The 25,028-nt window shown below is 44.7% G+C and overlaps 1 protein-coding gene across 16 annotated transcripts in view; it reads left to right on the forward strand.

The window, feature by feature from the left end:
- The window catches only part of NCALD (neurocalcin delta), a 445,133-nt gene that overhangs the window by 364,239 nt on the left and 55,866 nt on the right, over positions 1–25,028 (forward strand). The window lies entirely within an intron of this gene.

The following is a 25,028-nucleotide window of genomic DNA, read 5'->3' on the forward strand; positions in this document are numbered from 1 at the left end:
ATTTGCTGAAAATTGTCCTCGGGGACATGAAGGAATCTGCTTTTAATTTCAGGCTGTTCACCCTTTCTTTCCTTTTCTTTCTTTTTTTTAATCATTTATTTATATATATATATTTTTTCTACTGTACAGCATGGTAACCCAGTTACACTTACATGTATGCATTCTTTTTTCCTCACATTACATGTTCCATCATAAGTGACTAGACGGAGTTCCCAGTGCTACATAGCAGGATCCCATTGCTAATCCTTTTTTTTTTTTTTCTGTCTTTTTAGGGCTGTACTCACAGTATATGGAGGTTCCTAGGCCAGGGGTCGAATTAGAGTTGTAGCCACTGGCCTATGCCACAGCAACCCCAGATCTGAGCCGTGTCTGTGACCTACACCACAGCTCATGGCAACGCCAGGTCCTTAACCCACTGAGCAAGGCCAGGGATTGAACCTGCATCCTCATGGATACTAGTCAGACACTAGCTCAGTATCTGCTGAGCTACAATAGGAACTCCAGTGTTCACCCTTTCTGTTTCGGCCATCTTCCATTCCATCATGTACTTCACACATGACCCATCTTAATCTTTGGGGATTATTCATTCCAGGATGTAGAATGTCACCAAAGCCATCTCAGTAGGGTCCTTTTATTTGTCCACAACACAGGACGGTCTGTGGGATGTGCTTTTCCCCATGGCAGAGACCCTGACTCAAAGGGCACATCCATCACACACCAACTTTTCAGCATCGATGTGGGTTTGTTTTTAAGAGTAAAGCTGTGCGGTGCCTCAGGGGCCTGGTGTTAGAGGCCAGGTGTGGACATTCCCAGCTGTCTGACTCAGGAGCTGTCTTGGCCACCATCAGTGAGACGGCAGGCCAGTTACTAAGAAAGGAGGTCTGGGAATGCTAACAGTGTAAAGTGACTGGCAAAAAGGGACACATTTTTGGCAGCCCTTGCAGGAGTCAGGCCTGGAGACACCAGGAGAGAAATAACTGCACAAAGATGACACAAGAAGAAAAGCTCAGGTCTTCTCATCATTCAAAGTCCCAGGTGGATCTGAGCTGCTGGGTCAGTGGAGAGGAACGCCAACGGCCAATCTTATTCTTCTCTCTGGCATGTACTTGGGACCCAAACGCTGCCCATTTGCAGGATGGGCGTTAAATGGTTCTTAGTAGGCAGTTCCTTTTGTGGCTTAGCAGTTAACGAATCCTACTAGGATCCATGAGGAAGCAGCGTCAATCCCTGGTCTCGCTCAGTGGGTTAAGGATCCGGCATTGCTGTGAGCTGTGGTGTAGGTCGCAGACGTGGCTCGGATCCTGTGTTGCTGTGGCTGTGGTGTAGGCTGGTAGCTGTAGCTCTAATTCGATCCCTAGTCTGGGAACTTACATATGCCACAGGTGTGACCCTAAAAAGCAAAAAAAAAAAACAGGGGGTTCTTAATCCAAGGAGGCTACCCTCGATGCTAGCCACTTGGGTATTGTAGGAGGGGAGTGACTGCCTAGCAGAACTGACCACCTTGGTAGACCTACCCCCATGTCCCGCGGTGCTCACCTCCACCCTGACTCACTGACCATGCTCTTCATCACTGGGACGTGAGCTGGTGATTGGCCAGGGCTGACCATTGTGTGTCTGAATATGTCAGTTCCTCTTAGAGCTCTTTATGGCTTCAGGAGTAAACCTCACTTCGAATATTGAGAGTCACTCAAGAGGTTTTGTAAATTAAAGTGCATTTCCACCTCATTAACATGACCATTTCAGAGTCACCTCTCCATTTTGAATCATTTTTTTTCTTCCAATGCTAATAATTAATGAATTATGCACAAGGGAAGTTCCTATTTCAAGGGAGCCTTGTGAAGTAGAAGACCTTGTTTGGTTATTTCTTGCATCGTCAATCCATTTTCTCTAAGCTGGGGCACACTTGTCTCCAGGAAACAGTTTTGTCACCAAGACATTGGCTTTGTGGGAGTGGGCCAAAGAAGCTTCAAGATATTATGGTCATTTCTTTTGATTAATTTTTTCCAAATTTCTATTGAGAGGGAAGATAGTAACAGGAAGAGAGAGTAGTAATAGACTCACTATAAGGAATTGGTCTATGCTGCCTGCTTCATTGATGTCCACTCTGGCTCCTTATTTATTATAATTATTGGGCTTCCTTAATAGCATTTAAGAGGAGAATAACTCCAAATCCCCCTGCTTGTCATAGAAGCATTTTAACTTTGCCCAAGTAGTACCTACCTCATGGCCATCTGAGTTAGTCATTTCTCATTACCCACATTTGAGATAAGTTAGTCTTAACCCCTCATGACTGAGTGAGAAAACCAACCCCCACCCCCAGAAGTTGATTCTGTCCCAAGAGCACTGATAGTAATCAGTGTCAGGTCCCTGATTCTTCAATCTCTTCCCTTCTCTGAGTAAACACACTTGTCATCTTTCACCAGCCTCAGTGGGATGCCCAAAGACCAAAATTCAGACAGCGTGTTCCAGGTACAAGACCAGTTCTATGTTAGGAAAGGAGTATTCAACTCTCGTCTTGTGTAGAAAACACCTAGAGAGCTTTAAAAGCATGCCGGGGTCAGGGTCCCCCTCCCAGGGATTCTGGGTCATTTGCTTTGGGCTGTGGCCTGGACCTGGGTTTTTTGTTTAATTGAATGAATGAATGCTTCCATGATGCCCATGTGCGGGGAGATTTGAGAAGGCCGGTCCAGACAAAGTGAACAGGGGTTCATAGATGTTGACCCATCAATCCCCTCCTCCCCCATAGGGCTCCACCATCTTACCATTCAAGTATACATTTAGTCTGGATTCAAGCATGTTGTTACCAAAAAGAAAACGTTAGCACAGAGTTAACTCTAGTGGAAATACATCGCCCTGACAGATGGACAGAGAGAACAAACCCAGGGCATGAGGTACTGACCAGACCGGTGAGGACCAGGTCGTGCTGGGCACCCTGGGCTGCCCCAGAGTCCTGCCCCCATGGGAGTGCCATGCTCCAGGGCTGGAAGGCAAGTAGGTAGGCCTTGATAAGCAGTTGGACTGGCTCAGAGCGCGTGTACTCTGAAGTCAGACTGCCCGGGTTCATGTCCCGGCTCTCTCACTTAAGCTCTGATCTTGGGCAAGTTACTACCTTTCCAATGATCAGTTTCCTACTTTGGAAAATAGAAGTAAAAATTGCGGAGTTCCCGTCGTGGCGCAGTGGTTAACGAATCCGACTAGGAACCATGAGGCTGCAGGTTCGGTCCCTGCCCTTGCTCAGTGGGTTAACGATCCGGCTTTGCCGTGAGCTGTGGTGTAGGTTGCAGACGCGGCTCGGATCCCGCATTGCTGTGGCTCTGGTGTAGGCTGGTGGCTACGGCTCCGATTAGACCCCTAGCCTGGGAATCTCCATATGCCACAGGAGAGGCCCAAGAAATAGCAAAAAGACCAAAAAAAAAAAAAAAAAAAAAAAAAAGAAAGTGAAGTAAAAATTGCAACTACCCCATCATTTGGGGGGGGGGGCAATGAAATGAGATCATATGTGATCAGTGGCCCCTGGCCTTTCCAGAGTCACTGGATCACTGTTAGGCTCTCTTAATTAAAGTAGAGGTGGGCCATTACCCTCTCCTCCAAGGTCCTCACAAGGAAATACAAGGTCAGATTTAAGGGGGTGACTTAATATATGCTGACTCAGAAGAAAGAGGGCATAGAACCTTACCAGGGAGCCGCGTGGCCTCAGAGTTGTGGGGTAAAGCTGTAGGGCCCAGGGTCAGGCTATGTCCTTGGACGGAAGAATGAGCCCAGATACCGGGGAGCCAAATGGGATTGTGACAAAACCTGGTTCAAAGAGCGCAGAGCGCTACCATGTCAGAGGCTATGGGGCCAAGTCCCAAGAAAATCCATGCCTCAGAAGCCGGGGCAGGGGCCCAAGGCGGAAAGAAGTGGTCTTAGGAATAGGCCCTCTAGAGTCCACTGTTGGGCACCAGCAGGGCCTGATTCTCTGCCTCCTTTAAGAGCTGCTTCAGTTTGGGAAGTCCTAGAAGTGAGTATCTTAGGCCATTCTGACAATGGGTGCTGTTAGAAACATATGGTTTCAAAATTGGAGCCCCCTGACTCGGACTGTGCACTGATCAGCATGTCTCACAGAGAGACCCACAGAAGGCTGGTGCTATGCAATATTCCATGGTAAACGCATTTGCTGGGTAAATGAACGTTAGCATGTTTCTTAATTGGAGAACTTTTCAGTACTTTTAGTTTGCTCGTGAGTGTCTAAGACGAAAATGTGATGAGATGGATTTCCCAAGCTAATTTGACCATCAAGCCCTGTCTTCATGGGAAGAATCCCTAACTCCTATGGCTCTTTTGCCTTCTGAACTCCTGGAGTTTCTGCCTGAAAGCCCCTCCCTCGTTTCTCAGGGGTGTGGGGAATTCTCTGTGGACCGTGGCCTCATTCCAGGCCTCTCCCATGCAGGTCAGGGCATAAGGTGAGGCTGTAAAGTGTGTGAGGACAGGGCTCATGCCTGTCCAGTTTGTCTTCTCTCTGGCACATAGTTAGGATCCAAATACTGCCTATTTGTGGGATGATGACTCATAGAGCGAATGAATGAGATCGTCCATTCCAAACTCCATTTGCTCTCACAGGTAGCACCTTGAGTGTTCTGGATCATATATTCAGCTGACCCCCTCTCTTGCTGGGGGGATGTGCTTTCTGAGTAATTTTGTATAGGACTGAGAATCAGGAGATGAGAACCATCCGCCTAACTGGATGCCTCTTTTTTGCACCCATCCCAAATGATCTCATAATAATCCCGCCCACCTTACTTCCAAACAGTCCTGGAAAGCGTTTGCAAAAATTAAACTCTCCACAAATAGAAAATATCATCTTTATGATTCTCTTAGTACTCAGTCCCAGCTATTAATGTTCTGCTGGGCCCTTCCGTATCTAGTCTGATCCTGTCTGAAAATCTAGGCTCTTGACAGTAAAGGCTACCCCCTGAGTATGTTTCGTAACCACAGGCTTTGCAAGTTTAAAGGGAGATGGTATGAGAATAGGCTGTTTTCTTTGCCTCTTCTATAGTGGGTAGTGTTTATTTTAAGCCATTTCCCACATAAGTCAAGTGTTTTTATGCTGCTGCGCCCCAGGAATGATGCATTTTTGTGAGAGTTTTCACCTGCCCTGCCCCACCCCTGCCCTGAACTTGCTCATCTGGATGTGCCGTGATGCTCAAGTGGTACCTGCTAAAACTCTACAGGGACCATGTCAGATGCAGCTGAACCAAAACACCATTGGGAAAAGAGCTGGGGCTTGTTATTGCTTGGGGCTTTGTTGTTGTTGTTTGTTTGTTTCTTTGTTATAAGGGCTGTACCTGTGGCACATGGAAGTTCCCAGGCTTGGGGTCAAACTGGAGCTACAGCCACCGGCCTATGCCACAGCCACAGTAACACAGGATCTGAGCCGTGTCTGTGACCTACACTGCAGCTCATAGCAACACCAGATCCTTAACCCACTGAACGAGGCCAGGGATCGAACCCACAACCTCATGATTCCTAGTCGTATTTGTTTCTGCTGAGCCACGACAGGAGCTCCTGCTTGTAGGTTTCATCTATCTGCACCTACCCTGTTATAGCACTTCACATTTTATTTTTATTTTTTGGAGGAGGTGAGTAGAAGGGAAGCAAGCGACTTTGATGGTGAGCAATTGGGACTTAGATCCACAGTTGCAATGACCAAGAGAAATCTCATTTGTTCAAACTAAGTGCCCTGTAAGTTACGTTTGATGGGGGGTGGAGTTGCATTAAAACCTTATCACTACATATGATGCATGAAAACATAGTGACCTTATTTTCATCACCCCGAGTCATAAAACAGTCTAAAGGTTTTATCTATTTCTTTCTTTTTTTTTTTTTTTTGGTCTTTTTTTTTTTTTTTTGTCTTTTTGCCTTTTTTAGGGCCACTCCTGTGGCATATGGAGGTTCCCAGGCTAGGGGTCTAATTGGAGCTGTAGCTGCCGGCCTACATCACAGCCGCAGCAATATAGGATCCAAGCCGCACCTGAGCCCTACACCACAGCTCACGGCAATGCTGGATCCTTAACCCACTGAGCAAGGCCAGGGATCGAACCCACAACCTCATGGTTCCTGGTCGGATTCGTTAACCACTGAGCCACGACGGGAACTCCCAAGATTTTTATCTATTTCTTAAGCATTTATATGAACAGTCCTCAGTTGGCTTAAACCACATTTTGATTTAAACAAATCACTATGTTGAAAATGAAATTATTTGAAATCAAGACCTTGGGAAGTCTGAACGATGTCCATCTCTGCCCTGTGCCCTGGGAGGGAAAGAGAGACCTGAAAGTTCGTGCCATTTTCCAAGTGGGTCAAGAGTCCCCACTGTCCCAGATGATAGCTGGCACACAGGGACATACCATTCACTGTAACTGTATTTTTTCCTGGTAAAGAAATAGCCACTGTGTTTGCCAGCCCACTTCTTTTCAGGAAGGCAACAAGGTGTTTGCATAGTGATTCTGGTATTTGAAATCATTTCTTCATTATAAATTGTTACTATCAGAGACTAAGAAGGAGCTTGTTGACAAGGAGACTGTAAGTGGTGGGGGAAATCCAGGAAAAAGTAATAATTATGATAATTCTGGCAAATGAGCATAAGGCTAGCTCTAGACGAGATTTAAGGGAGTGCGTCTAGAATGTGAGGTGCATTTATTGGAGCCCTAGATTAGAGAAATAATAACACAAGGGAAGCAACTAATGCTCCATTGGCTACTCCAAAGCAGCCTAGTATCTGCATAGAAACATGGATGATCGTGGTATCTGGTTGAAGAGCATAGGCTACACAGCAGGTTTCCCAAATCCAAAGCTTTCTCTCTGAAATGTGTGTCCACAAAGGATGCATTTTTGGGATCTGCTGTTGCCTGGCTTATTAAAATAACGATGGGCTTAGGAACCTTCCAGAGCTCCAGGACTCTTCTTGATGCTCAGTGACAAGGACCACAGAAGTCTCATCAATCAGCTAATGACCTTCCCTCCTGTTGTTTGACTTCTATTCTTGGGCTGCTGGCTCTTCATCGGGTGCCTGTTTTTCCTTTAGTCGGTGGGGGGCTGGCATTACCCAGAGTCCTGTGAGTGTGAATGGCTCAGCCTTGGGTAATTAGGTTATCTGATTTTTTTTTTTTCTCCCTGGTGGCTAATTTTGTTTGAGATTTCACAGCACTTCCAAATTTATATATGTAAACAAACAGGGACAGCTTTTCCTCAAGTCATTTATTAGAATCAAAATTAGAAAGAGTTAAGGTGTTCCCATCGTGGCTCAGCAGTAATGAGCACAACTAGTATCCATGAAGATGCAGGTTCGATCCCTGTCCTCACTAGGTGGGTTAGAGATCCAGTGTTGGCATGAGCTGTGATGTAGGTCACAGATGTGGCTCAGATCTGGCGTTGCTGTGGCTGTGATGTACGCTGGCAGCTACAGCTCCGATTCGACCCCTAGCCTGGGAGCCTCCGTATGCTGCAGGTGCAGCCCTAAAAAGACAAAAAAATAGGAAGAGTTTTTAACCTTTGTACAATGGAGCCGATGCACGTTGCTGTTGGAGGCGGGTGTTAAAGATGTGCACAGGAGTCTCAGCAGAAGAGGTCATTAACATTCCCTTCCCGTCATGCCCAGTTCACATTTGTCACGCTGTGGGTCAGCAAGCGAATGCGTGTCACGTAGAGGGCAGTGCGCCCAGGTCATTTTCCAAGGGAAAGGAAAATGGCTTTCCTCTCTCAGGTTTTGAAAATATTTGGTCTTCACTTTGCTGCACAGCAGCAATCGACAGAACATTGTAAATCAACCATCATAGAAAAAAAAAAAATCTTAAAGACCAAAAAAAGAAAATACTTGGTCTTCAGTGCAAGCCTCATGTCAAAGCTCTCAGGTGGTGTATCATACTTCATTTTCTCCATGAAGAGAGAGAACCAGATCAGTCAGAACATCACTCATGGGCTGTTGGAAATAGCAGGAAACGTCAACTTTAGGAACGTGAGTAATTGGCGCAGGACCGGAAGTTTAACACGGACATTTCTGTTGTAAGACACTGGGGATGCGGACGATGTATTCGTTTCCTCTTGCTGTTGTGACAGGTCACTGCCAATTCAGTGCCTGACACAATAAGTGTGTTTTCTTGCAGGTCTGGGGCCAGAAGCCTAAAATAGGTCAGCGAGGCAGAGTGCCCTTCTGGAGACTTTAGGGGAGAATCTGTTTCCTTCCCTTTGCCCACGTCACTCCAACATCTCCTTCTGTTGTCGCAATTTCTCTGACTCTGGCCCTCCTGCCCTTCCCTCTTGTAATGGCTGATCCAGGATAACCTTTCCATCTCAAGATGCTTACTCTAACCATATCTGTGATGGTCCATTTTCTGTATAATGTACTATACGCCCAAGTTTCTGGGATTACGATGTGGACATCTTTGGGAACCATTATTCTGCCCACCACAGCTAGTGTAGTCTCTCCTTTCTGATCACTTTTCTCATTGGTCTTCCCACCTCCCTGCAGACGTTAAGCTTAGCTTAGTTACTGCTGGGATCTGCAGACGTGGGCTATGAATTTAAATGTTCCATCCTTTAGCAGGACCTCCTCCCAAGAAGGCCTGCTGGTGCTTTGGAATCTGCTCTGTCCAAGGGAAGTTTCCAGTGGGCACCAAATTGATGGTTTTTCCTTTTCCACTCACGTCTTCCAAGTGTAGGATATAGCTCACTACACAGCATCAAAAGCTGTTGTGGTAGCATTCTTAAGCACCAGGCCTCTGGAATAAAGCTCTTCAAATACCAAATCTGTCCCTTCCTAAGTGTGCGATGTTGCACAATGTTCCTATTTTAGTTAAATCTCAATTCCTGTACTGAAAAACAGAGGTGATAACTTACAGAATTCTTGTGAGATTATGAAAATAAAATGTGCAGAATACTGAGCACAAGGCTGGTGTAGGGTTGTCGCCCAGAGGGTGGTGGTCATGGTAGGGCCTCCTACCAGGCCTGCCCTTGCTCTGGGCTGTCCAGGACCCCAGAGGTAAAGCGTGGACACACGCCAGGCAGAGAGCACTGGAGTGGAGATGGCTGCTGGTCGAGCCAGAGACCATAGCCATTCCTGGGTTAATAAGTAAGGCAGGCCACCGGCATCCTCCAAAGAAGTGGAATTCTGCGCTCACACGGATAGAACTTGCACCATTTTCAGATGCAAAATCTGAGAACTTAGCAATAAGACCCAGAATGGGAAAGCAAACCCCAAGAAAGAATGGTATGGATCCCAACCTTCTTCATGTCATAGAAGAGGCAGATTGGGATCCAGAGGATAAGAGGCCTGATCTGCTTGGTCTATAAGCAGTTGCCTTAGCCATGTTGGCTAGGACTGATCCCTGCTCATTTGTAACATTTACAGCTGTATAAATCATCGTTTGCTTGCTGACTTACTCTTAAGTAATGGATAATACTATCTTATCCCAGAGTGGGGCTTCAGCTTTATTCTCAATAATCCACTTTATTGTCATCCTAAATCCTGATGTTAAAAACCTTCTCCAGATGTTGTTATATATGTGATGTTTGGACCAAGTGCATTCTACTTAGAGAAAGTACTCATGTTTATTGAATATTTACTCTATGCCGGTCATTGCAAGTGCCAACTGCCTAGAATATATTTTATTATTTATTCTTTGCAATAACTCTATTATAATTCTAGTCAGTTTTACAGATGAAAAAAAAGACTCTGAAAGTCTGAGTAACTTGGCAAACTTACTTGCAAGTGGTGGAGCCAGGAGTCCAATCCAGATCTTTCTGTCTCCATACTCAGAGTCTGGCACTTACAGGGGAGAAAAACCAAATGATTAGAAAATAGTATCAGGAATGACAACTGATATTTAGAAGTTTCCAACTTCTAAATTGGAAAAGCATATGTAAATGGAAAAAAATGAGTTGCAGAATTATATGTTGATTTTGATCAGATTCTTGTAAATTAAATAGGAATGGATATATGTAAAAGGTGAAAGATTTATACGATCTGAAGAGAAACCAGAGTATAGGAATGGATATATGTAGAGAGATTATACTCTATTATATTTTAGTTATGTACATAGATTTAAACTTTTTTGGAAACTGATGAATTTTTAAAAAAATTTATGGGCGTATGATTGACTTACAATGTTGTGTTAGTTTCAGGTATATGGCAAAGTGATTCAGTTATACATATACATATATCCATTCTTTCTCAGATTCTTTTCCCATATAGGTTATTACGGAGTATTGAGTAGAGTTCCATTGCTATACAGCAGGTCCTTGTTGATTATCTATTTTATATTAATAGTGTGTAAAAGATAATACCAGACTCTTAAATTATCCCTCCCCCCCCAATATTTCCCCTTTGGTAACCATAAGTTTGTATTCTGTGTCTGTGAGTCTGTTTCTGTTTTGTGAATAAGTTCATTTGTATTATTTTTATTAGATTCTACATGCAAGTGATATGTTTGTCTTTCTCTGTCTGACTTATTTCACTTAATATAATGATCTCTAGGTCTATGTTGCTAGAAAATTATTTAATTCTCTTTTTTTGACTGAGTAATATTCCATTGTATATCTTCTTTATCCATTCTTCTGTCAATGGACATCTAGGTTTCTTCCATGTCTTGGCTATTGTAAATAGTGCTTCCAGGAACATTGGGGTGCATGTATCTTTTCAAATGATGGTTTTCTCTAGATATACTTCCAGGAGAAGGACTGCTGGATCATAAGGTAGTTCTATTTTTAGTTTTCTGAGGAACCGCCATACTGTTTTCCATAGTGGTTTTACCAGTTTGCATTAACCCCGACAGTGTAGGAGAGTTCCCTTTTCTTCACACCGTCTCCAGAATTTATTGTTTGCAGACTTTTTGATGATTGCCATTCTGACTGGTCAAAGCTACTCATTGTAGCTTTGATTTGCATTTCTCTAATAATAAGTGATGTTGAACATTTTTTCATGTACTTTTTGGCCATCTGTATGTCTTTGGAGAAATGTCTGTTTAGATCTTCTGCCTGTTTTTGGATTGGGTTGTTTGTTTTTTTTGGTATTGAGCTACATTAGCTATTTGTATATTTTGGAGATTAATGTCTTGTTGGTTGCTTCATTTACAAATATTTTCTCCTGGAAACTGATGAAATATACAGCCCCTTTTCCTTTAAATACACACACACACACACACACGTGCCCAAGAAATTTCATACACAATTTCAAAAAGTTTAGGTTAGGGAAATTCCCACTGTGGCTCAGTGGGTTAAGAACCCAACACTGCCTCTGTGAGGGTGTGGATTTGATCCCTGGCCTCATTCAGTGAGTTAAGGATCCAGCGTTGCCACAAGCTGTGGCATAGGTCGAAGATGTGGCTCTGATCTGGTGTTGCTGTGGCTGTGGTGTAGGCCGGCAGCTGTGACTCCAGTTTGACCCCTAGGCTGGGAACTTCATGTGCGGCCATAAAAAGAAAAAAGTTTAGCTTAGGGATCTCTAATGTATATATGCATTACACATAAAGAAAAATCTGGAAGTATAAACACCAAATTATTAAAATGCTCTTTAACAGATGGGATTGTAAGATAATTTCATGTTATCCATTGTTTTTTTGTATTGGTTGAATTTGTTTTCAATGAGAAGGCATTATTTCTATTAAGAAAAAAAATAAGATAATAAATGAAGTTGAATTGTTTCCAATTTACAATGAAATTTACTGCTTGTTTCTCTTTTGACCACCGGGCTTCTAATGTTTTCCTTCGTCCTAACCCAGAGAAAACTGATAGACCTCTGAAAAAATCTCAAAGAATGCCTTTTAGGAAGCACTCAAAATGGGCTATGTTGTCCAAAAAGAAACTTTGAAAAAGTTAAGAATAACTGAAAATAAAAAGTTAGGTGGGGAGGAACCATAAAGAGCATTTCTGAAAATTATCCGTGTTCTCCACCACCAACGTTCATGAGACATCAGGTGAGGGTCTTTGCGTGCGAGCTAATGGGATCTTTAGCACTAGTGTTGTGTGCTCTTTAAGAAATGGACAGGAAATGAGGTTCACGCTGTATCACAGAGGAGAAGAGCGAAGGATACCATGTAGAGAGCTGTACACTGAGCAAATTATCCTTCAGCTATCGTTGGACATGACCTCTTAATCCTTATGTCAAGCCAGTCTGGCACTAATTGAAATGGCCGTTTCCAGGACAGCCTGTGCTTAGCGGAGGGAGTTTTCTTTAAGCTCTTCACCACCTCACTCTTGCTGTTCCTTCGAGCTGGGGTGTCAGGATCTGATCATCATCTTCCACAGTAATGCCGGGTTTGGAAGAGACACTTTCTCGCCTCGTTTTTGCCCCTCCCCTACATGCGCATTTACACCCCACCCCCACCCCCACTCTTTCTCCCCCCCCAAGCCCCCAGCGCCCGCTCTTCGCAGCAGGGAATTTCCATATGGCTTCATAATCAAATCACATCCCAAGTGTGAACAAAGCTTCCAGAAACCTCTTAGTTTTCACTAAGGAAAAAAAAAAAGTTTTTTTCATCATGCATTTTTTAAAAAGGAATCTGTAATATGCAGCCTGATGTAGCCTTGGCATGATAGGCTTTTGGGCTTATTGAGGTTTGACAATGGCTGGAGCCCCAGTAATCCTCCCTGCCAAGGACAGCAGTGGGCCTCTGCCCACAGCATCCCACCACAGGCACAGGGTGCCCTTCAGTTTAAGGCAGCAGCTCCAGGAAGAACTTGCATCCACACCAGGTGCTGGGTTAAGAAAGCGCAGGACCTCCCTACCCTGCCCCACACTGCTGTTTGCTCCACTGTTTGGATGTGATGCAGGTACTGCTGGCCTGGCGTGGTCCATGTAAGGGTGTCATACTGTGCACCCCCTTCCTAAAGGTGGGGACCAGAGAAGGATACAGACCTCTCTGCCCCTGCTCTGCACGATTGGGCACTTCCTCTGCACCCTGATGTGAATCCTGAGTGTGAACATCAGCCTGGCCCCTTCGCGGGTCTGCTCTCCCCGCAGAAAGCGGCCTCGGTGAGAAGCAGGCTCTGTTACGGGAGGCAGAAAATACACTGATGTTGTAAAGAGTTCCTGATCTCAAGTTAGAACCACCTGGGTTTAAATTCTGACAGCCGCTTACTCACTGTGGTTTTGTAACATTTCTCACTTTCTCTTAACATCCGTTTCTTTGCATGAAAGATAGAGGTAGCGACGTCTATGCTGCAAAACCATTGGGGGGGGATAGATGGGGTGTCACATGGAAAGCACCTAGCATCACGGTGCAGGGCTCCACGGATGGCAGCTAGTGATACCGTTAACATGCTGTTAGCTCACCCATTAAAAAAATCCTTCTTTTGGAGTTCCCCTTCTGGCTCGGCCGCTTAAGAACCGGACATAGCATCTGTGCATATGTAGGATTGATCCTTGTCCTTGCTCAGTGGGTTAAGGATCCAGCATTGCCGAAAGCTTTAGCTTAGGTCGCAGATGCAGCTCTGATCTGGTGTTGCCATGGCTGTGGTGTAGGCAGGTGGCTGCAGCTCCAATTTGACCCCTAGCCTGGGAACCTCCACATGCTATGGTTGCAGCTATACAAAGAAAAAGAAAAACAAACAAAAACCTTCTTGCGATCTTCTCTTCCCCTGCTGACAACTGTCCTATTTTCCTGTACCCCATTTGAGCAGCTCTTCCAAAGAGGGTCCGTAGTCAATGGCTCCGACCGCCCTCCTTATGTTTGCTCCTAAACGCACTCCAGCAGGTTTCGGCCCCCTCTCCAATGCTACTGTCCTTGTCAAGGCCACCAGTGGCCACAGTATTTACCAGTGGTAGGGACCCCTCAGCAGCATTCGATCCAGGAGCCCTCGCCTTCCTCCTTGATGTGATTGTCCTCGTGGCTTCAGGACAGCACATTGCCTTGGTTTCCTCCTGTCTCAGTGGCTGCTCCTGCTCATCTCTGTGGCTGAGGCGCCTGCTCTTTAGACATTGCGGGACCCAGGACTCAGTCACTGCTCCTCTTTTCTATCGTTGTTGATTCCCTTGATGAGTTCCTCCAACCTTCTAACCTTGAGGACTGGTCTTGCCAGCGAGTCCTAAATATATGTTACCAGCACTGAACTCAGCCCCAAATTCCTCATACCAAGCTGCCTACTGGACCCTCCCCTCGGGTGTCTCAAGCATCGCGTCATTCTCAGGGTTCTCCAGAGAAACAAGAGCAACAGGATGTATGGATGTATGTATGATAATGATTCTGGATACAGGCAGCCCCAGGAGGTGTGCAGAGTGAGTCAGCCAAAGGGGGAGACCCAGGAGAGCTGAGGGCTTGAGTCCAGTCTGAGGCCAAAGGCCAAAGAACCAGGAGAACCCGTGGTTTGAGTCTTGTCTGAAGGCCGATAGGCCTGGATCTTCCTAAGATCTAGGGAGAGCTGATGTTTCCATCTGAGTCTAAAGGCAGAAAAAGTCACACCCTGTCCCAGCTGGAAGGTAGTGACACAGGAAGGATTCTCTCTTACTCAAAGGAGGGTCCACTTTTTGTTCTATTCAGGCCTTCAGCTGATCGGTTGAGGGCCACCCACACTGGGGGGGCAGGGGGCAGTCTGTTTTACTCAGTCTACCAGTACCGCATCATTTTCTTATTTATTCTGTTGGGTTTTTTTTTTTTTTCCTATCTGCCACAGGTAGAATGCCTAGAACAGGGCCTGAGATGTAGTATACATGCGGTCAGTGATTTTGGATGCTTTGCCACCACAGAGATGAGGAAACGGAGGTTTTAAGGAATTGAGTCATTTGCCGGGGTGACACAGTTAGTGAGGCATAAAGCTCTTCTAAAACATTTCTTTACAGAGTCTCAGACTCTCAGGCAAGAAGTACTGAGGTTAGGTAAGTTTTGGTAAATGTAAGTGGTTTTTGGACATCTATTTTCTTTTTTTTTCTTTTTTTCTTTTTTCTTTTTAGGGCCACACCTGTGGCCTATGGAAGTTCCCAGGCTAGGGGTGGAATCAGAGCTGCAGCTACCAGCCACAGCCACAGCCACAGCAGATCCTAGCTACATCTGCAACCTACCCACAGCACAGCAAGGCCACTGAGCAAGGCCAGGGATCGAACCCGCGTCTTCATGGATACTCGTCGGGTTCATTACCCTGAGCCACGGGGAATTCCTATTTTCCATTTTTGTAATTAAAAGTAGGCCTTATCCAGGTAGTGATGTCTGCAGCCTGGTGCTAATTTTCATGACTATGCTTGACCAGAGGAACATGTTCAGTCTCTTAATTTTACCTCATTGCCTTTCAATCATCTGATAAAATCTCCTTGTTGTGAAATATTTTTACTTTTCAGATACTAATAGATCAACGTTATGTCCCCCATGCCTTTTTTTAACCCTTAAGAACCCAAACCAGATGGCACTTTAGTTTCAATAATTTCCTTATAAGGTGATCCTTTTTTCTTCTCATGATACTTGTAATGGTATTAAATTATTTCACAAGAGCAATATGGGGCTTTTATTAACTATATCTTTGCATCATCACCCACAAAAATGAGGTGAGCACCTACTCTGTGCGGCTCCATGATGGGGCTGGGAGATTAGAGAGGCTTCCAGAAAGTTCTGGTCTGTGAGGGGAAATGTCTGTCTATTAGTTGGGATATTGATTCAGCTGCTTTAGCAGAGACTAAATAACAGTGGCTTAAGTAAGATAGAAGGAGTCCCTTTTACCCTCCTAGTCCATCTCTCTGTCTCTGCTCCCTACCGGCTGATGAGCAAGCAAGGGAGAGGAAACTGTCTCCCGAGATCCTCTGGGGCCCTGGCTCCTTCCAAGTTGTTGCTCCACCATCCCTGATTGTGTTGTGCTCATGATGGCAGAATTTGGCTCACACCCTTACATACGCATTTCAGGCTCTGGGAAGTGGGGAGTAGGAAGAGTGAACAAATGGCTTCTTTTTAAGGATAGGACCCAGAGGTTGCACATCTCCCTTCTACTTATATCCCATTGGACAGAACTCAGTCACATGACCATATTTAGACCAAGCCAAGAAGCACAGCCTGTAGGGTAGCCATCTGCCCGGCTTGGGGGATTCTGGAACTAAAAGGAAGAAGAGCCTGACGGTTGGGAGGCAACTAAAAGTCCCTGCTCAGACAAATCTGTAAAGTTTCCTGTCGCCAGCTAAATAATAAGGTCTTGAAGGGCAGGGCTGAATCTTACCTTCTCAGCACCGTGCACTTTCTGAGTATTCACTATATATTTGCTGGTTGAGTGATTTGATTAATGCACTTTCATCTGAGAGATTTTGCAGAGAGTTTTTATTATAATGCCCCACACTAGCAGTATTCAATCCCAAGGTAAATACTGCAGGAAAATAAACATCAAAAGGCAACATGATCATAGGCAGCTTCTCAGTGCACTTACACACCCCTTCACACTAAACTCGAGAGGCCGCCTGTTGTAACAACAGATGCAAGAGACAGACTCGGACTGAAAAGGATTCGCGTTCCAGCTTAGAGGCTGCTTCATTAATGCACCCAGACATCAAGCTACTGCTCCAGCAATTTCATTGACCTAATTTTGGGAACAAAAAGCCAGAGGTAAGTATGGTTTTGTGGAGTACTGCATTCCTTTCTTAATTCATCATGCTTCACAGGACCCAGCATCCCAGACTTCCCCTCCCCCAGGTAGCAGTTAAGCTGGTAGAAAGGTTCTCTCTAGTCCATAAGGAAATTGAAAATGGATCCTGCTGGAGGAAGTAAATAGAGCAGCAGTAAAGCGTCCCTCCCTCTGAATCTGAACATCTGTTCAGACTTCTCACAGCTCCCATGAGGAAGGGCACAGAACACAGGGTTTTGAGCTATAAAGGAAAAAAAACCTCATCTACTTGTACTCTGCCAACAATTTATGCTCATTTGACGTGAACTAGGCTGGGGTTATCTCTATGATGCCTTTAAAGGAAGGCCGGACTGGGTAAATACATACGATAAACAAGTGTATTAAGGGATGATGTTTATCATATTCATGGGAACAAACCTTTGTAGGACTTAACCTCATGAACGACTGAATCTAGGCTGCTGCTTATGCCAAATGAGATACAGATTCAGCAGCAGAGTACAATCCCTCCTCAGTTTGAAACACGGTTAAGATAAAGTTGAGTTGCGCTATGGACTTGAAAAAAACAGCCTATGCTCTATGGTTTTGGAATTGCACTACTGCACACTGGCCTCTCTTCATTTATCTGAATTAGCAACGAGTTGACTGCATCTGTTAAGTCAGCCAGACTTGCTCCTGGAACCTTAGCTACCCATAATCCTGCTGTCAGTTTGCATTTGCTTTAGGATGAATAGAGGTCCCTTCCCCCTCCTGTCATCATCTATCCTTCCCAGAATATTTAGCGTGATGGCCTTTGGCCAGTTCTTTTCTTCTGCTAGTGTAGAAGCCTCCAAGTGACTGGCTGCTCAGCTGGGTCCCCAGCTGGCTCTTGTTTCCAGCTGCTTCGAAACCCACTGGCCAGGAGGTAAAGCTGCAGTGATAAGCTTTGTAAAAATAAAGCCCATTGTTAGCCAGGCCAGCCAGGCAGTATGGGAGGCATAGAAATCCAGGCCATGTGTTCTTGGCATGACACACTGTTAGCATCTGAGGTGCTGGACTGGGAGAAGGGGTTATGAGATATTCTCTAACCAGGCCTCATCTGTGTGTTATCAATCAGTAGCTCCTGGAGAATCATGTCAGGACCAGGTCAATGGGAATGGAGTCATAACCTTGGGTCAGTTGTTTACTGGCTGCCATCTTGACTCACCTCTTGGGGCCTGCTATGGCCTTGGAAATTCAGTGTCAAGAGGCAGAAGCGGGGCGAGGGCTCCCTGCTGGCTTCAGCAGGTTAAGAATCTGTATCTCATTTGGCATAAGCAGCAGCCTAGATTCAGAAGTGCAGAAGTAGAAGTTCTGCCTGTGGCACAGTGGGTTAAGAATCTGACTGAAGCCTCTCAGGTCACTGGAGAGGCACAGGTTGGATCCTCGGCCTGGCGCAGTGGGTTAAAGGATCCGGCATTGCCACGCCTGCAGCTCAGATTCAATCTCTGGCCCCGGGAACTTCCATATGCCGCAGGTGCAGGCATAATAAAAAGAAAAAAAGAAAACACAAGTGGTTGCCCTTTATTGAATTACTAAGGGAGAGTAACTGTTTAATCAGGCACCAGGCCAGCCTCTTGTTTGAAGTATCCTACTGATGATGATATGTTTTTATCCAATACTCTGAGCATCAGGTGTTGCTATCCAAGTCGAGCTTTGAGGGTAAGCTGTGTATTTTCACATTTTTTTTTTCATGCAAGGGAAGGAAATAATAGTGACTGTAGCTCCTGGAAATTCAATTTGGTGACTTTTTCTGGTCTTTCGAGGGGATTATCTCTAGCATTATGGCTCTCTGCTCCTTGCTTTCTGGACACTTTGTTTTATGGTTGAATTGAAATCGGAGTTGAAGAGAAAACTCCTCTCTCCCCCACTGAGAGTAGGCATGTTTCACATATATTCTCAAGGCCTAGGTGGAATTCAGATGAGACTTCTTTCCAGGGGGAAAAAAAAAAATAGCATGTTTGCTTCATTTTACTGCTTATAATTTCCCCTATGTACCAGGGGATTAAAGGCAAGTCTTTCTCTCTCTCCCCCCCCGCCGCCATCCCTCCCTTCCTCCTCCTCCCTTCCCCTCCTCCCTCAGCTTCCTTGTCTTTAAAGACACGGACAAACTTTCTGGCTTGTTGCCTAGGCTTACAAGACAGAATCTTTGTAAAAATTTCTTCTAGCCATTGGCACGGAAGCACTGTGTAAATCAGTAAGGCACTTTGTTGTAAAACTTTCTCATTATCAACAGTCACTGCTGTTTCATGTTATGAATGTGTCTTTGTCTTCCAAAAAGCGCTTCAGATTAGGCAGTGCTGTTATTGGAAATGTGGGTGGTTTCTGTTTGTATGCTTGGCTGGTTGAACTGCAGAGGGGGTGCCATGAGTGGTGACAATGCCAGGTGTCTATAGGTGAGTTAGAAATATTTATGACATAGGTTTTGGGTGGAAGTGGACATTCAGCATCCTTATTATCCAGTTGAGCCACTAGCTTTATTCTCTCTGCGTAAGAGGGCTCTGACATCTCCATGTGCCTCAACCCTCTGATTCAATTGGGGTAGAGCTTTTATTATTATTATTATTATTGGATGCAGAGATTCAAATTCAATTACAAAAAAACAAAACAAAACAGTGTTTCGCATACCCTGTGTGTCAGCACTCTACTGAGCACAGAGATATGCAGCTATATAAAGACCGGCCCTGTATTGAGGTGTTTAAAATCCCTCTAGGGAACTTTCATCTATTAGAGGCAACTCTTGTAATGTGGTCAACACTATTGCAAAGATAAGTGCTAGAGGCATATGGCGAGGGCGGGGGGCAGAGTGGGATGTCATATACCTCGTGGGTAAGCGCACTTGATCTTCGAGGCAGACTCATGGACTTAAACCCTAGATCTGCCATTGTTAACTGGGGAAACAAGTTGGTGAATGAATTCATCCCTAACTTTCATTGTTTATTATTAGGATTAAAAGAAGTACTGAAATGGTACCTAATGTACTCAAGATAGCATTTGACACCTAGCACGGGCTCCATGAATGATTGTTTGTAACTGAAGAGTAGGCAGTTGATTGGGGTTTGATTGGATACAAGCATGGACAGTCTGAGGAAGCGTGGTAGGGCTGAGATCTCAGTGGGAGACACCTTCGGAGAGGTGGGAGCTCAGGCCCATCTGGGAAGAGCCTGCTCCTCTTTGTGGTTGGGACAGGAGCGAGTGGAGAGAGTGGCAAGAGCTTTAGAAAAGACAGGTTGGGGCCAGATTGTGAAGCGATTTGTAATGTCAGACTGAGAGATTAGACTTGACATTAGGGACAGTGGATGTTACTGACACTGGCAAGCAAGAAAGCTTGATGTTTTAGAAAGTAGTCTCTCTGGGAGTTCCCAGCATGGCTCAGTGGTTAACGAACCCGACTGGCATCCATGAGGACACAGGTTCAATCCCTGGCCTCGCTCAGTGGGTTAAGGATCCAGCATTGCCATGAGCTGTGGTGTCAGTCTCAGACATGGCTCAGATCCCGCTTTGCTGTGGCTCTGTAGGCTGACAGCTACAGCTCCAATTGGACCCCTAGCCTGGGAACCTCCATATGCCATGGGTGTGGCCCTAAAAAGAGAGAAAGACAAAAAAAAAGAAAGAAAGAAAAAGAAAGTAGTCTCTCTGATAGGTGTGTGGAGAGTAGAGAGGAAACTAAGTAGGAACTGCATACACGAGTGCAAGCAAGAGATGACGTCCATGGTTACTGTTGGTCCTTGGTGAAGCCTGTGCATCTGGGCATCGTGCTGGGAACCAGTGAAGGCAGAGTGCAGGCAAGGGCTGGAGAAAGGGGAAACACTGCCATACATTTTTCTGAGATAGATAAAACCTCGCGACTGTTTGGAAGTGGAGGTGATGGAGAATGACAAGTGAGAAAAAATTTCATGGGAAAATGAGATCTTTCAGACTGATGGAATTCAAAATACTTCATCGGCAATCAGAAAGAAAGACAGCCACTTCTTCTCTTGCCTTTCTCCTCCCCTCCTCCTCATTCTTTGGGAAAAGAAATCACAGGGGCCAATAATGGCCAGCCTTGTCTGAGCAGGTGGTCCAGCAGCCTGCTGGGGTCAACTCAGGCTCGGTATTATCTTCCAGAGAGGTAATGAAAACTGAGTCAACAGTGAGAAAGTAATGGACAGCTTTGGACGGGATTCACATGGCACCTTGAATGTTCAATGAATTTTCTTTTTAAAAAGAGACCAGCGCTCGACTTGGGAAAGTTGTTTTCCCGTCCAAGTGGAAATGTTATGAGACGATATTAAATAATGGAAAACATGAGGTTATCTGACCAGAGGTCAGGACAGGATCCGAAAGCCATCTTAGGTAAACAGTAGGAGTGAGTGGTGATGTGTAAATATTTACAGGGAATCCAGGAGGAAACAAGGAGAGGAAAAAGAATTACAGCATGAGATGGTTTCTGCTTATTGGAAAGCTGTTCATAAAGTAGTAACAAAATCTTAAAAAGAAAGAGATGTATGAGTCTGTTATCTTTGATTTTGTTAATTCTTCCAGAAATTACAGCAACACTTGTTATGGCGATGTGGCCTAATTTACTGTCATGGGTGAATGAGAGTCAGTAACTTACATATTAAATAGTAGATATTCTAATAGGATACATTTAATAATCATGAAAGAAAACACATTTTGTATAGTGTGTGTTTAAGCCAGATTCTTTCCAGGATAATCTCATCTGGCCATCTTCTCTTATCAAATGCATTTGTAACTGGTAAGAATTATTCTACAAACTGAAGTAAAGAGAAGTTGCATTCCTCCTAATTTTTACTTAAATCTTTGGGTCACTCATATACCCCATTAGCAGGCAAGCAGATAAATCTCTCTTGATCTGATCCTTTCCCTTAACTGTTGCGTATTCTCCAGGGCTCATGCAGTTCATCGACAGCCCTTGCCTTCCACGTGCCTCGCCTAGATTGCTGCGATCTCACTGGTCTACCGTGTACTTGCTTCTCGCTGTCACACAGGGAGGACGTTGAGCACTGGCCCCATGCAGTCTGACAGTCATTGCTTGTCCATTGCTGCCAAGAATCTTAACTGGTCCTTTTGAAAACTCAAGCCAAGAGGGTCCCCCAACCAAGAGGGTCCACCTACACAGCTGCTTCAGGGAACACAGGCAGGCCCCAGTTGTGCTGAGTCAAGGCCTTGTGAAGCATCTGCCACCTCGTGGACTCTTTTTCCCAAGGCCCTTCACCCCAAGTGGGGCAGCTTTTCTGTTAACGCCTCAGAATAAAGCACTTCCTGAAACACTTCTCTCCATAGACAGTGGGGCCACTGGCTCTGCATTTATACTCATAAATTAGGGCACTTCTGATCTGATTTTTGCGATTTGTCTTAACACGAGAGAGAGAGAAACAAAAATTTAATCTCTGAGAGTCTCCTCTGATAAGACACCTCAATAGGCATGGTGAGTTTAGGAAATATTTTGCTTCTAACTCTCCCCACATCAGTCATAATTCCAGAACTCAGAGTAGTGCAACCTGAGCTCACAATGGCAGTAACACTTTGGGAGCCTTTTGTTGCTGCCACTAAATGTTTTTGTTGGTTAAGACAAAACAACAACAACAACAAAACTCTCTGATTTACCATATAGCCCCACATTCCCAAGACATACACATACTTGCATGTGATAGAGAGGCTAAAAGGTAAATGGTTAGCTGCAAAAGTTTTGGTACAGTTATTATAATTCCATTGTTGCCATTTACAAGGGGGTGTTGAGCCTTATGAAAGGGATTTCAGCCAAGAATAGCAGCTAGACAGTCATGTATGTCCCTAGCTTTTCAAAACCTATTACTTCATTTCTGCCAGCAAGACTTAGGATGTGAGATGCAGGCTGGAAAGAGGGTGCTGGGAGGGAAGCTAGTAAAACAAAGAAAAAGGTTTTGAGAGAAAGGAGAGTATGGAATGAATAGGAGACAAAAGAGTCAGTGAGGTGTGGTAGGCACTGAGCTTGAAAGTGCTCTGTGTTCCAGTGTTAATAAGAACCTCGATGACTGTTGGATGCACCTTTATCCAAAGGCAGCTGTGCTGGGCATGGTTGCCAGAACACAGCTGAACAGGCCGAGCTGAGCTCTTGTTTCCTATGATTAAGGTGACCATTCAATTTATTGTCCAAATAGGAATACTTTGGATGGTATTATGTTACTCTATTAAAAATAAAGCCAAGACAGCAGATGTGAAGCGGGACATTGTAGGCACACCAGGAGTTATGGTCATCCTAACCATGATAGATCTGTGTTTTTGAAGATATTGCGTTTAAAAATTGAGCTATTAATTGAAAAATATGTTGTTCTACTTGTCACGGGAGCTGCAAAAGAGCTGTGCCACCTCCAGGAATTGACAGCCTGGTCGTAGAGAAAAGACTCAGACACAAAGAAATTGACAGGAATCATTCAAAGTGGTGTCGAACCAAGTGCCAAATAAATGGTAGTCAGGAGTTACCCCTCTATAAAGCTGGAAAAAATGGTAGTCATAGAATGTGGTAGGAAGGACAGTGACCTTGTGGGTGGAAGACTAGTGTCAAGTCATGGACCTGTCTTTAGCTGGATGACCTTAGACAAGGTGCTTAATCTCTTCAGGCCTTCATTGATTTTGTTGAATTGAGTCATTTGTTCATTCAATAATCAGGGACTTGCTCTGCGCCATTACAAAGAACATAACCTTTACAGAGGGACGTACTGGGGTCAAGTTGCAGCTCTCTCACCAACTTTGAGATCTTGAACTTATCATTTAACCTCTATGAGCTTCAGTTTTCTCATCTGTTACATGGTGATAATAATACCCAACTCATAGAGCTGTTGCAAGCTCTTGTCAATAAGGAAATAAAGTTAGATTTTGTATATAAAGCATTAAACAGTTTCTGACACCTAGAAAAAGCTCAGTAAATGATAGCACTTATTATAATTCCAGGTACTGTACTAGTTTCTGGGAATGCAAAGGGCAATGCGGTTGCGGGGGATACTGTGCAGGTGAAAGCAGACAATGGTATCTGCCTAAACACTCTCATGGGCTGTTAGGAAGATCATGGGAAGACATTGGGTGATAGAGCTTCACACACAATGTAACATGCTGAACAAAGGAGAGACATGATGGCCCTTAGTACTGCTAACATTGGGGCATTGTCCAGATACTTACCTTTTCCTATTTATTAGGAAGCGGTCACCTGCAAATAAGAGAGTCTTAAATAATCCATACATACATTCTCTCACAGAGAAGCCCAGAGGTAGTGTTTCCAGGATGGGTTAGTTCTGTGGTTTAATGATATTATCAAGAGTCCATATTCTCACTCGGCCATTCTCAGGTGTTGGTGAACTCACCTCGGGATGACCTTGGCTGCTATAGTCCAGGCATCACACCCTTATCACACCACACACTAGAGGCAGAAAGAGACTATCTCTTCCTTGTAACTTTTCTTATTATCTAAGAAGCCCTTCTCAGGGCCCCAGCTTGCAGACTAACCAAAGTCTCATTGGCCAAAACTGGATTCCAAGTCCCTTTCTAAGTCAGGCAATGATAAGATAAAGTTATTATAATTGGCTTATGCTGATCAAGACCCAGCTTTCTGGGGCAGGGAATCCTATCATCTTCCCCCCAAAACAAGGCATTGCAGAGGATGCAGAGAACCTGCACGGAAGGAAAGAGAAATGGTTGCTGGGTACTGCCTACGGGGTCTCCTCCTCTATTTCCAGTCAGCCACTACAACTCCTGATTCTACTTCCAAAATATCTGAAATCCACCCTGGCCTTTTCGCAGGCTCCCTACTCCCTTGTCTGGACTCTTGATTCCTTCCAACCATTCCCCAACTATCCAATCAGTCACCATTCAGCTTTTTATATAATGCAAGTCTGAGTATAGCATTTCCTAACTTAAAGACTCTTAAGGAGTTCCCATTGTGGCCCAGCAGTAATGAACCCGACTAGTAACCATGAAGATGTGGGTTGGATCCCTGGCCTCACTCAGTAGGTCCGGGATCCAGCGTTGCTAAGAGCTGTGGCGTGAGTTGCAGACGTGGCTCAGATCCCGAGTTGCTGTGGCTGTGGCGCAGGCCGGCAGCTGTAGCTCTGATTTGACCCCTAGCCTGGATACTTCCATATGCCATGGGTGCGGCCCTAAAGAACAAAACCTACATACATACATATATACATACATACATAAAATAAAGACTCTCGTGTCTCAAGTCAGTTGTAGCCAGATGTTTTATTTATGGTTAAAAATGTGCCAGATGTTTTATTTATGGTTCTTTGATAGCCCTGCTGAGGGACAGTGTTGCTTTTGAGCTATTTGTGTATTTTCTATAGCTCTCTCTCTCTCTGTTCTAATACAGTAGTATTGGCCACAGATGACTATTGAACACCCAAAACACAGCTGCCCCAAACCGAGATATGCTGTTAATACAAAGGACACTTTGAATTTCAGAGATCTAGAAC

Source organism: Sus scrofa, chromosome 4 (assembly GCF_000003025.6).
Source record: "Sus scrofa isolate TJ Tabasco breed Duroc chromosome 4, Sscrofa11.1, whole genome shotgun sequence".
In the NCBI taxonomy this organism is placed as follows: domain Eukaryota; kingdom Metazoa; phylum Chordata; class Mammalia; order Artiodactyla; family Suidae; genus Sus; species Sus scrofa.